The sequence below is a fragment of the Magnolia sinica genome, chromosome 11 (genome assembly GCF_029962835.1).
Source record: "Magnolia sinica isolate HGM2019 chromosome 11, MsV1, whole genome shotgun sequence".
Classification (NCBI taxonomy): Eukaryota; Viridiplantae; Streptophyta; class Magnoliopsida; order Magnoliales; family Magnoliaceae; genus Magnolia; species Magnolia sinica.
The window spans coordinates 14,541,075-14,554,613 of record NC_080583.1 but is presented as its reverse complement, the minus strand read 5'-3'; positions in this window follow the sequence as shown (position 1 = coordinate 14,554,613).

The window sequence follows — 13,539 nt, the reverse complement described above, 5'->3', positions numbered from 1 at the left end:
AACCAACTGCATACCAGCTGTTTAGACACATGGCTATCCATTTATGAATGTTAGGCTAGCCATATGTAATAGTTTCTTCATGGTCTAGTTTATTATTAGATGAGCAGTTACATCAATCCTCTTAAACTGTCATGTCTTGAAAATCGATACTTGAATACAGAGACCCTAGTCCCGAGTTCCCTGGTGTGAACCAAATGAAATGCTTGTGTGACATCGTTTAGATTCACAACGCGAATAATCAGAGTAGCGCGATTCAACTTAGTAAATCCAAAGCAAGGTAAAGATAATAAAAAAACTATAAATATAAGGTCGGCTAGCAGTCAAAGTACCATCCCAATAGTGATGTCCGCCCAAATGGAGACTATACAAGTCACAATAAATATTCTACAAAACAACTAACGAAGTTCACCTAGCTAGGGAGTACAAATATGCAATCCTTAAAATGTATAAAAACGAGAGAGGTGAGGCACTTTGCCCAAGCTTGCACATCCGTTAACTGGAAGTGTAGGGCGCCATCAATGGTGTCCACTATGTCTCATCTAATGCATTAGTATCAGTGGTACATGCATCAATAGTATTGTTTAGTCGGTGTTTTAAAACACCGTCTCAAGTGGGAGTGAGTAGCTAACTCTTTGGTTCCATTTTTGTAAGTTACACATGTTATCAACACAATCAAGCATAGGCAATGATAACATTAAATAATAAATAATTAATAAGTTAATTATTTAAATGCATTGATTGTTGGGGATTTGTGCTGCGGAATCACACAGATCTAGATCTAGGATAACAATACAATGATACTAAGCAAATACAAGAGAACACACAGATTTAACGTGAAAAACTCTTTCGGGAAAAAATCACGGCACAAAACGATAGAATTCCACTATGAAAGCATCAATTACAAAGAGAGGGGACTTACCCGATTCGAACAACCTCGAATCTCACCCTTGCTACACCCTTTGATAACCCTAGAACCCTTTAGAATACCTTTACGAAGCCTTAGAATCACTTAACATAGCCCTAGGACCCCTATTTATAGTTTATGAAACTTTCCTTTCGCACCCTTGCGAAACCGCCACAGATTTCTGCAGTCCGCACAAGATTCAGACTCGAATCTGCGTAACCTCAACTGGTCGAAGGGGTGCCATGACTGGTCGAGCAACCCGCATGACTAGTCGAGCAGCGGATTGGTTTGAAGACTTTCTGACAACAATCTCCACCAAGTCTTCAATCATCAACTGTGTAGCTGCTTGACCTCTTCTCTTATCTCTGCATCACATCATAGCTTCTCGTGCACACTCTGTCCTTCTTTTCCGTCATCGCTAAGCCCAGAAAAGTTTCACGGAACTTGAACTTCTCTTAAGTAACGATCTTGGTGAGCATGTCTGCCGAATCTGAATCCGCATACCCAACCAACTTTGCTCCTGTCTTCTCCAAAAGTAGAGACGCAGTCTTCTTACCATCTCACCGCTACCCAATATTGTTTGCCGGGGTACTTGCTTACAATACTGATAGCCTGTGAAATAACCGATCTAATATAGACCATGACATACACTGCCAACTGCATTCGAATAAGGCTCATGAGATATCCTACTTTTCCTCATCTGTTTTGGGACATGTCCTGAGGAAAACTTGAGGAGAGACGCGTAGGGAATGCTCTTCGACTTTACATGGTCCATCACCTCCTTGATCAATACCTAACCAAAGTATTCTGCCTGAGATAACCAAAGCCTACTCCTCTTTCAGTCTCAACACCGAGAACCATCTTTGCAGCACCTCGATCCTTCATCTTGAATGTCCCACTTAACCGAGTCTTCAGTACATTGATTTCAGACATGTCATAATTGGCGATCTACATGTCATCAATTCCTGACTCACCATGAAGGAATCAAACTACTGCCTAGGCAACAAGTCAAACCACGACCTCCTGCAAAGTCTTTTCTCAACCCCTTTAACTTCTAACTGTTCTGGTTGCTTCATGTAGATCTGCTCTTCACTTTCCCTTGCATAAGTGCAGACTCCACATCCATCCTTCCAGCTCAAGATCACATTGGCCAACCAGCGCTAATCACGGATCTAATAGACACCTGCTATACCATCGGCACGAATATCTCTGAGAAGTCGATCCCTTCTCTTTGAGCATAACCTTTCGTTACCAACCTTGCCTTGTATTTATGCTATATCCTTCTGAAGATCCACCTACATCCAACCACTTTCCGGCCCACTAGAAGCTCCTTCAGCTCTTATATGTCGGTCTAGTACAACGAATCCATCACATCGCCCATGGTCACCTTACACTTCTCAGCACCAGGCTCATTTAGAGCCATCTGAATAGAAGAGGAATCCCCTGCGATATTGGAGTCGTCCATGTACCTAACCGATATCCTGCGATCATGCCATGTGATTCTTCCCACAATGGTTGCTCCACTTGTTCTGTATTCCTGTCCGCGCGTCTCAGCCTTCCTGCCCTATCCGCTCATGTGGCTATACCCAGCATACCATACACGTGCAAAGGTGGAATCTGCTACATCCACTGCAGCTCCACCTTTTAAAGTGCTCCCGATCAACCTTTACAAGTTACCAAGTCTTTGCGCTTTCATAATTACCCGTGCCCCCTTAGATACCTTAAGAGTATCATCAATACTTATGTACTTACATCTTTTTACCTCAAGTACACAGAGAGAAATCAGATTCTGCTTCAAATCAGGAATGTGCCTAACATCAATTAGGGTACGCTCCACCCCATTAAACATCTTAATACGCACCGTACCAATAACCATAACATTACAGGCAATGTCATTGCCTATAAATACCTGTCCATCATCGCACCCCCTATAGCTAGTGAAGCAAATTCGATGAGGAGTCATGTGAAAAGATGCCCCTGTGTCTAGTATCCACTCGTCCTTACGATCATCGTATAATGACCTAATAATAGACACAGACAAAACATTACCATCACATCCACTCGATCCATCAGACGTGACAGCGTTGGCCTCCGTATATAAAGTCTCAGAATCTTCTCTCTTCGATTTAGGATTTTCACAATCCTTCTTCATATGTTCTCCCTTCCCACAATTCCAGTACTTTACCTTTCCTTTGCCCTTGCCCTTGGATTTGGATCCAGAACCTGAAGAACCCGTACCTTGTTTAAAATTCCTACCTCTTGTAAACAGTGCATCAGAAGATGTCTCCATGTCGTTGTTTAGCTTTCTCATAGCATTCCCTTGAAGGGCTGAGATAACAGTGTTGAAACTCAGGGTTTTGTTCATGGTGCACGTAGTGTCCTTGAATGACTCATATGATGCAGGAAGAGAATTCAACAATATACATGCTTGTTCCTCATCTTTGACCACTTCCTCCATATCTAGCAATTTGTACATCAATTTATTAAAGTTGCTGATATGGGCTTCTAGATCTCCACCATCTGCCATCTTGAAGGTATAACACTGTAGCTTTAAGTGTAGGCGATTTTTAGAGGACTTCTTAGCATAGATGTTCTCTAACTTCGCCCACAAGCTAACCGCAATTTTTTCCCTCAAAACATTATAGAGACCTCATCTATGAGATATAAATGGATAGAGGCTAAAGTATTACTATCAAGGTTTTCCCATTCATCATCTTTCATGGTAGATTTTCGCTCCTCAAGAGCCTTAATCTCGCCTTGCTTGGTTAACAGACTAATCATCTTAACCTTCCATAACTCAAAATTATTTTTGTCTGAGTACTTCTCAATATCAAACTTGCCATTTCCCATTATTACTAATCCTGCAGATTTAGATCTGTGCCCCAACGATTTCTCTGATACCACTTGTTGGGGATTTGTTCTGTGGAATCACACAGATTTAGATCTAGGATAGCAATACAATGATACTAAGCGAACACAAGAGAACACACAGATTTAACGTGGAAAATCATTTCAGAAAAAAACCATGGCACAAAGCGACAGAATTCCACTATGAAAGCATCAATTACAAAGAGAGGGGACTTACCCGATTCGAACAACCTCGAATCTCACCCTTGCTACACCCTTTGATAACCCTAGAACCCTTTAGAATATCTTAAGGAAGCCTTAGAATCACTTAGAATAGCTCTAGGGACCCCTATTTATAATTTAGGAAACTTTCCTTTCGCACCCTTACGAAACCGCCTCAGATTTCCGCAGTCCGCACAAGATTCGGACTCGAATCTGCGTAACCTCGACTGGTCGAAGGGGGGCCACGACTAGTCGAGCAACCCGCATGACCAGTCGAACCATCCCCTCGACCAGTCGAGCAGCCCGGACACTAAAAAACCCAAGTCTCTAGACTTTGAGTCGAGCGGGCCACGATCGGTCGTGCAGCTCCCTTGACTAGTCGAGCGGTCTGCTCGATCGGTCGAGCAGCGGACTGGTTTGAAGACTTTCTGACAACATGGATGACATGATGATATGCCCAATGGTTGGTCCACATCACAACTTAAAAGTATTTAACATTATGAATATTCGAGATCAGCGACACTAATATAGAACCACATCAACGTTATTGCTAGCGAGGACATTAACATATGCACAATGGTTGGCCCGCAGCACAACCCAACAATGTAACGATATGCATGATTAGCCAAGTAGTTATTATTTTCGGTTCAAAAAGCAGGTTGGTGAAGCTAGGATACCTCCATTCTATCAATTGTCGGTAAACAAATTCACGTAGCTCGTGACGGTACGTAGCAGCCCCTCACTAGTATTCCTTAATCCAAATTTGGGTTCATCACCCAATAGTCCATACAACTCAATTGGATTAATATTAGGGCTTGTTGCCTAAGGACAATCATAACTAGGGTGAAGGTCATTACCTAAATCCCAATTGTGGAGAAAGCATGCCACTTAAACTATTAACAATATGGTAAGATCGCAACATTCATCGATACTCAATGATCAGTGCGGGGAAGCTCGTCACCCAATGTTTTACCAATACGGTGGACTCATCACCTAATGTTTTCTCTATGTGGCAAGCACGACACCCCAGTGTAGGCCGACAGCTCGGTTCACGAGTCTTTGTGGGATTGTAATGTACTAACAGTTATGAATGAACTTGATTCAATGGTAATAGTGGCATCCTAAATTCTTTTAAATGTTATACAACTACCAAACTTAAGAATGATCGGGCCATGTATTAAACTGATCTGATCGATAACGGATGACCCCGGGTAAAACTGACATTTAGTGCGAAACATCTCGTGTAGCTCCAACTATTGGTCATCCGTATTCAACCTTGATCGACCGTACAAGTCCGGGATATCCAACGCAAAGTGGGTCATCCACTTAGTATTTTGCATGGCTCAATCAACAAAACTACAAATCATATCATCAAACACATAAATATAATCACGAGACAACTTAATATTATAATAGGGTGCATCAACCGAACATATGTACGAATTAATACAATTCAATATATATCATTACAACCCAACGTATATCAATATCACTTATCATTTTACATACAAGAGTTCTAATAGTAAATGTTTTATTTCTTTGAAACATTTCATCAAACATGTTGGCTACCATCAACAAGTAACATTATGATTATATTAATAACCCAATTTAAACACAAATAGCATTGACATCCTTTAATCAACTAAAAATCATTATCTAACACTATCAAAGATTGATAAAATGAAACTTAAAATAATGGTCCGCACCCTAAGAGAGGATTATGTAATCTAATTGTACTATGGTTAGGGTTTTAGGGAAAATCATCGATTCGTATAAAAATATTAAGATTATTGTAAGATCTATGAAATTAAATGTAGGAATACCTATATTAGAAAGTGAGATCCAAATCTTACCTCTGATTGCCAATGTAAAGAATCTGACAAAGAATCTAAGAGTACCTGAGGCTTTGGTTGAAGGGGAGAATGACAAAAGGGTGCACAACCCTCACTTATAATATCTTTTTCTTCTCTTTCTCTCTTTTTTCTCTTCTCTTTCTCTCATTCTCTCTTTCGTTTCCAATTTTAGGGCACAAATTCGTATGAGGAGAGGGGATGCCCAAATGAGGCCTTATATAATGCTAGAAGTGGTGCAAATGACCCTAAGAGCTATGTTTTCATTATACTAGCCTAATGAGAGGGTGTTTCTAACTTTTGGAGCCTATTATGAGGTGTAGAGGTCAATATACACCTTAGGATAGTTAGCCCTAGTGATGATCTACGTATGGATGCGATCGGCCTGCCATTTGGATGTGCCATCGACGAGTATGATCAGAAGTCAGTTCGATGGTCACTAATGGTCGATCGAGGCCGTGATTATACAGATATATGTAGAGTATTAACTTACGTTGGTGCCCTAAATTTGGTCACGATTTAATGATCGAAAAGTCACAACTTTGGCAAAGACTGGATACACACAACTAACTTAAGTTCTTGATTAATTTAAAAAATATTCATACATCTCATGCATTAGCCTTGCGAGTCCAAGTTGAGTTATTCGAAATGTGATATCGGCTCAATGTTCCGCGATAAATATCAAGCCCACTAAGACTAACGTTTTTCCATAGTCTCAGTTTTAATGGCCCACTATCGAATAGTTTAGAGCTTGTTCGAAAAATCGAAACATTTTTGGAATGAATTGGACAATAAGATTTCTTGTGCTCTATGATTAATGTTTGGATTAGCTAAGTTCATAATGTGGCCTATTCACAATTAGTGGAAGCAGTGATTCAATCATAATCATCTTAAACCGTTGGTTCTTAGGCTAAAGGAGCAGGTTAATTTGATTTGTTAACTAAGATCCGACCCCTAGTTCTCTCGGCTTTTGATAAGACTTTATTTAGTTGCGATTATCTTGATTAATCAGTGATATGTTAAATAGCTTTGGGCCATAAATGAACAAATCACGTGGCTAGACTTAATGTTTAGGTGATCCGGTGAATTAATTGGCTTCCTACGGTTGGTGGGAGCGACCCATTTAGGACACGATGCGCATGTGCAAAGTGTGTCAGTAACGCTTCTATGGCTACACTGCCTCACATGCCTATGCCCTCACACTGAGCTCGAGACCATGCCCGTGCGTGCACGCGTGTGTTCTAGTGCTTCGTATTGGAACGTGCAAGTCTTGGTACTCCTTTGATTCACCAAGCAAATAGTAAGGTACTCAATACCCTACTTATTAAGAACAATTTTCTTCTCTCCTTTCTGATACGAGACTTTCCAAAACACAAAAAACCAAGTTTTTTTTTTACAAACCTTTTATATATTTATATATAATTTTTTATTTAAAATATTCTTAATCAAAACATTTTCCATAACAATTGTGATTGAGGGCTTGTATTCAAATTTTGTGTGTGCTTATGATGCATAGGTGTGCTAGATTCTGCTCGACTTAATGTTTGATTGAATTGCTGGTGTCCCTTACGTTGAGTCAGAATGATTAGAAACTGGACACAGTGATCTAGCTCTCCTCTTAACCACCAGTTATGATCAACAACTGTGCAATTTGTGAAAAGGTTTGAATGGATGCTTTTTACCTTGTGTCAATGGACTTAAGGACTTATTTTTCACAAGTACTTTGGTTTGATATTTCTCAAAAGAATATAGATGAACAAATAAATAAAAGAATGCTAAATAATGCTGATTTTATTAATATTTACATGTATGACTCATTACAATCGACAAAGTATTAAACAACCAAGAAAACAAAATAAATGAGAGATAAATACCTGATTCATCTGTTGGAACAGACAATCGCGTCAATTGGTTAATATGATGTTGTTGTGGCAGTGAAGTCCTAATAAAGAAGAAAGTTCCGTGTTGCTACTTCGTGGAGTAGGCATATTGTCGAATTATGTAAATTCCTGTGTCTCTTTTCTCTTATTTTGGTTTAGCTCTTTTGATTCTCTTTTTTACCATTTTCTTTTATATTTTAGCTTTACTTACATTGATCACTTGAGGGTATTTTTCTACAATATATGTGACTGAATTAATATGATCGACTGAATCAGAACTCAATTAATCATAATCTAACAACTTAAGGTTACAGATATTTAATATACTCATATGATATTGTAGCGGGAGCCGCTATGAAGTAATAATCTATGCTAGAATCAGGTTGGGTTAGGAAAGATAAAGTGAAAAAGTAGATAGATGTACTCGGCATAGAGCGTAAAGCTCTTCATAGAGTGCTACTTATATGGACTTCTGAGAAGCGGTGGCCTGAGGTAGTCTTTAATTAACATCATAAAGGATTTGGATGATCTATAGTGCAAATCTCATTGATTTTTCTACATTAGCATATCCTATCATGTATGACCATGTGTAAAAGGAAGTTGCTCTCACTTTTTTTGGACCGTGCTTTTGGTTGAAGTCTTCGTATCTCAGGACTCTCGCAATGGACTCTCGCATAGGAAGGTTGGTGGAGTCCATGTGTCACTTGGGTTTAGCATCCGTAGATGATGCTTTTAACATGACTCTAGTATTTAATGTTAAATAGAGATGCTTTAATAGAAGTTTGACATTTAATGTTAAGAGAAATACTTGCTTTATTAAAAAATTTTTTATAGTAAATTTGATAGAAAACTAGAATCTAATTTTCTCTTATATACACAAGTAGAACATAAAAGTGAACCAAAAATGGGTATAAACATACCTAATACCAAATTTCACATGGATAAAAACTCCAAGCAGGAAAATGGATGGTCATGAGAAAAGTCAACTAAAGTAAAACAGACTGGCTGTTTATGAGCACCACTTCGAAAGATTGGTGCACACATTGCCTCTCACCATTTAAAGACAGATGGCCATAATCTAGAAGCATCTCTAAATTCTAGTTTTCAAAAATCCATTTCATGGTGGATGTTAAGACCCACCTAGGATTGGTGGATGGTGACTGGTGAGAGATATGTGCACAATGACTCTTTGTGTTCACATTAATTGCATAGTGTTGTTTGATTGGTGAGATTTTTATTTTTATTTTTATTTTGTGGCAATGGTCGAAGTTATGGCTCACCAATAATTGGTTGTGATCAAAATGTGATAAGTACGAGAGAAAAGGTCACTGATTATTTAAAAGAACGAAAGGGACATTTTAGTGTTTTATTCCATGCTGTGTGAAACATGTGCAGACCCTTGAAATGGTAGTCGGTGCTCTGTGGGCCCACCATGATGTACTGTTTCATCCATTCTGTTCATCCATTTTTATAGATCCTTTTAAGGCTTGCTGACAAATGAGAGGAATATAAATCTCTGGTTGACCACACCACAAGAAAACAATAGTGATTGGATATCCACCATTAAAATCCTCCTAAGGCCCACTGTACTGTTTATTTGACATCCAATCTGTTGATTAGGTCATATAGAGACAGATGAAGGTAAAAAACAAAGATCAACTTGATCCAAAACTTTTATGGCCCCCTAAATTTTTTTAATAGTCGAGGTTTATTCAACATTGTTTCCTGTAATACGGTCCACTTGAGATTGGGATATACCTCATTTTTAGTCTCGTACCATAAAATGATCTATAAAAATAGATGGTCGGCATGGACGAAACACATACATCATGGTGGGGCCCACAGAGCACCCACCATCAGCCATTGGCCGGTGGCAGGGGGAGTAGCCAATCCGTTTCCTGCAAGTAGACCCTTTGATTTTGCTTACTCGTGCCTCAGTCGACTCACAGGAGTTTAAACATGTGGTCATAAGTTTGAGTACACATTAAAAATTAGTAAATTACACTTATTAAGTAAGCATGCATGCATTTGGAATTTGGACAGTTAACAATGTATCATAGGCCATAAAAAATACTTGTGACATGCTTGATCATAAATGGGCTCAAAATTCTGGTGGATTAAACACTCAGGTTAGCTACACCGCGAGAAATAGTCAAGATGGGAAGTCTCACCATTAAAATCATCCAAATTGTATGCAGCCCACCTATGTCTGTATATGCGATCCAATCCACTTATCTGAAGGGCAACAACAGGAAGAGTGGATCCATTTAAAATAAGGACATTCATAGACTCATGTGGGCCAAACCACGAAATTTTGAAGTGTTAGGCATTATTTTACTCCATTCAACGGTAGGCATTCAATTCCACTATTCTCTTTGGTGTGGTGCACATTAGTAAGTAACCCTAGTTGTTTTTTTCCCTCTAGTCTAAAATGAGATTACACATCTAATATTTGGAGTAGATCTCAAATACACCTTTGCTGTGGACCTTGTAAAAAATTAAGGGTGGGCATATGTAAGATTGGAGTTTAATAATGAGAAGGTATTTAGAAGGGGGAATATAGGTTGAAGTCCAATTAGAGATAACTTCTAACCTTTCATGTGAATATAATGTTGGCCTAACATGAGGATAGCCTTTTAGAAAACTATGCAACTGATGAGATTTCCTCCTAAGCTCAACCGGTCGTGAGCCTCACTCGACCGATCGAGCCCTAACTCAATTCAAAGTCTAGCGACTTTGGGTTTATTTTTCCCATGGTGCTTGACCAGTCGAAGGATGTGCTCGACCGGTCGAGGACATTGCTCGACTAGTCAAGGTTACGCAAATTCTAGTTCGATTTTGTGCGGGATTCAGAATTTTGAGGCGGTTTTCGAACCTATGTGAAAGGGAGTTTCCTAAACTATAAATAGGAGGTACCTAGGGCTTTCTAGGTAATATAAGATGGTTTTGTAAAGCTTTGTAAGGGTTTTGTAAGGGTTTGCTAAAGGGTTTAGGACTATCAAAGGTGAGAGAGAGAGAGAGGAATCTTATGGAAGCGAGGTTATGTTCGTAGAGGTGATCTATTGTACACTCGACATCTCAGCGCTTTTACGTCCTCGTGATCGATGAGATTTCTCTGTTTTTTTCTTTTATTCTCTTATTGTTTATCCACTCCTGCGTGAGTGAAGAAGGTTGTAACGTTCTACTTCATAGTAGATTGTTGATCTGGATGAGGTCCCGTGGTTTTTACCTCTTTGAGAGTTTTTCACGTAAAAATCTCTTGTGTGGTGTGGTTCATGCTTTGATTTATTTCATTGCTTTATTATCCCATAATACTGGTTTGATTTGAAAAGTTAGATCCTAAGGTTTTGTGCAAGACCCCCAATAGCAATAACTGCTCATTAAGTGAACTAAACTTATGTTTTGCATGCTATTTATTAGTGTATGGGTATTATTTTATATGATATGAACTACTTGATGTGGAGGCATTACTGAGCATTGAACTAAGCAGGTTGGGCTTGTTGAAAAGGCTAGACCTTACAAGCACTCGATAATTTGGAATTTTTCATATGGGTAGACTGTAGCTTCCTTTGATTAGTTGGGCTCAAGAACTCTTCCGGATAAAGTGTAACTTGTCACGGGACTAGGGAGATGACGCCTTGATTTTTTATTGGGCCCATGAAAATAAATATCAGGCTGATCAAAAACTTCTGCGGCCCGCAAGATATTTTAAATGGTAGATATTCAATCCTTTTTCCTTTTTTTTTTTTGGTGGTGAGGTTCACTTGAGTTTTATATCTGCTTCATTCTTTAGTTTATGTCATAAAATGATCTCTCTAAATGGATGAATGGTGTGGATATGACACATATATAATGGTGAGGCCCACCATAGGACCGATCACTTTATTAACATTTGGTTTCCAAGCACATGTGCTATATTGGCACATGCGGTGTGTTAGCTTTTCGGACGCAGGTTGGGGGATCCCCAAATGCATTGAGGTTGGTGGATCACTGACTGTGGGCCCACTATGAAGTATGTTTCTTATATCAACGCCATCCATCTATTTGGGCAGATAAATTTAGGGTAGGAGTCCAAAAATGTAGTAGATTCAAATCTCAAGTGGACCACACGACAAAAAGCAGTGGTGATTGGATGCCCACCATTAAAAAGTTTCTGGGGGCTACTGAAATGCTTACTTGCCATCTAACCTGTTGATAAGCACAGCGACATGGATGAAAAGACCACAAAAAAATCATCTTGATCCAAAAGGTCAATCACCACTGTATATGCTTTAGTGTGGTACACCTGAGACTTGGATATGCTTCCTTTTTTGGCCTCATACCCTATAAGATCTGAAGAAACGGATGGACGGTCTGGATATAAAACGTACACATCACTGTCAGGGATTCAACGAAGCCGAGTCCTTGCTTTTGGCGTTTGAAGTAGGGCTGTCAACGGCCGGACCTGTGGTCGGTCTTGGCCCGGATTTTGAACTGTTTCGATCCGGACCGTCGGGCGGGGCCCATTCAAAATTCTAATTTACAGGCCCGAGCGCGGCCCATTGACACCCTAGTTCGAAGCGAGGACGTTTCATTCACACGTGAAATGCGGACGCGGATTAGCTGTCCCGGGAGGCACGGAAGTTCCTACGGTCAGAAGTTATGTAGGGCCCACAGAGATATCCATTAGAAATCCACTCCGTCCATTAGTTTCTCAAACCCATGTTTAGGACGAGACTCTAAAAATCAGTCAGATTTAATATAAGGTTGGGCCACACGATAGGAAAGAGTGAAAATGGAAATCTCAACCATTGAAAACTTCCTGGAGCACACCATAATGTCTATATTCCATTCAAACCGTTCATAGTATTATTAATACTGGGATAAACTGTATGAAAAAATATCATCATGATTCAAAACTTTGATCGCCAACACAAGTTTTCCAATGGTAGGCGTTCAATTCACGCTGTTTCTTGTCGTGTGGCTCATATGAGTCTTGAATCTGCTCGATTTGTGGAATTCTATTCTATTGTTAGGTTAATTAAATAATGGACGGAGTGGATTTCTCACGGGCATTTCTGCGAGCCCACATTGGTTCCGACCACAGGAACTTCCTGTGGCCCAGGCGCACAGGCAATCCGCGTCCGTGAAACACGCATGGTGAGGTTCACGCCCGAGTACTCAAGTCCTCACATGTATAAGAATTAAGAAATCGAAGACGGCCAAAGTAACATGTCACGATTGAATCTTGGAGACTTGAGGAAAGAGGGTACCGAAACATGGTTTAAATGCACTTTTCCTCTGGACGTGGAACATGTGTGAAGATCTGCACAGTTCACCAGCTGGGCCCCACTGTGTGGATTCCATTCCCAAAATAATGGTGATCGAAGGCCCACTATTAAAAATGTTCGTACGGCTTACTGTAATATTTATTCGTTATTTAACTCGTTGAACGAAGGAAAACACAAACATGGGGTTGATCTAAAACTTCGGTCTTTAATAAGTTTTTAATGGTGGGTGTTTAACTACCATGTCTTTCTATTGTATGATCCATCTAAGATTTGGATTTACCTCATTTTTTAAATAATAGTCTAAAATGAGTTGGCAAAATGGATAGATATAGATAAAACACATACATCATTGTGGGGCCCACAACATCAATTTAGAGTTGTACATGAGTCAAAGTTAGATTAGTCAGCTTGCTCGAAGTGGTGCACAAAAAAATTTCGACCTGTGGTCAAGCTTGCCTGAGCTCGACTCAGCTAGGTTCAAACCGCAACTCAAATTGTTTTGGATTGGATTGGCTTGGTGACACAATTATTTTGATATTGATACTGCTCCCATAGCGTTTGATGAA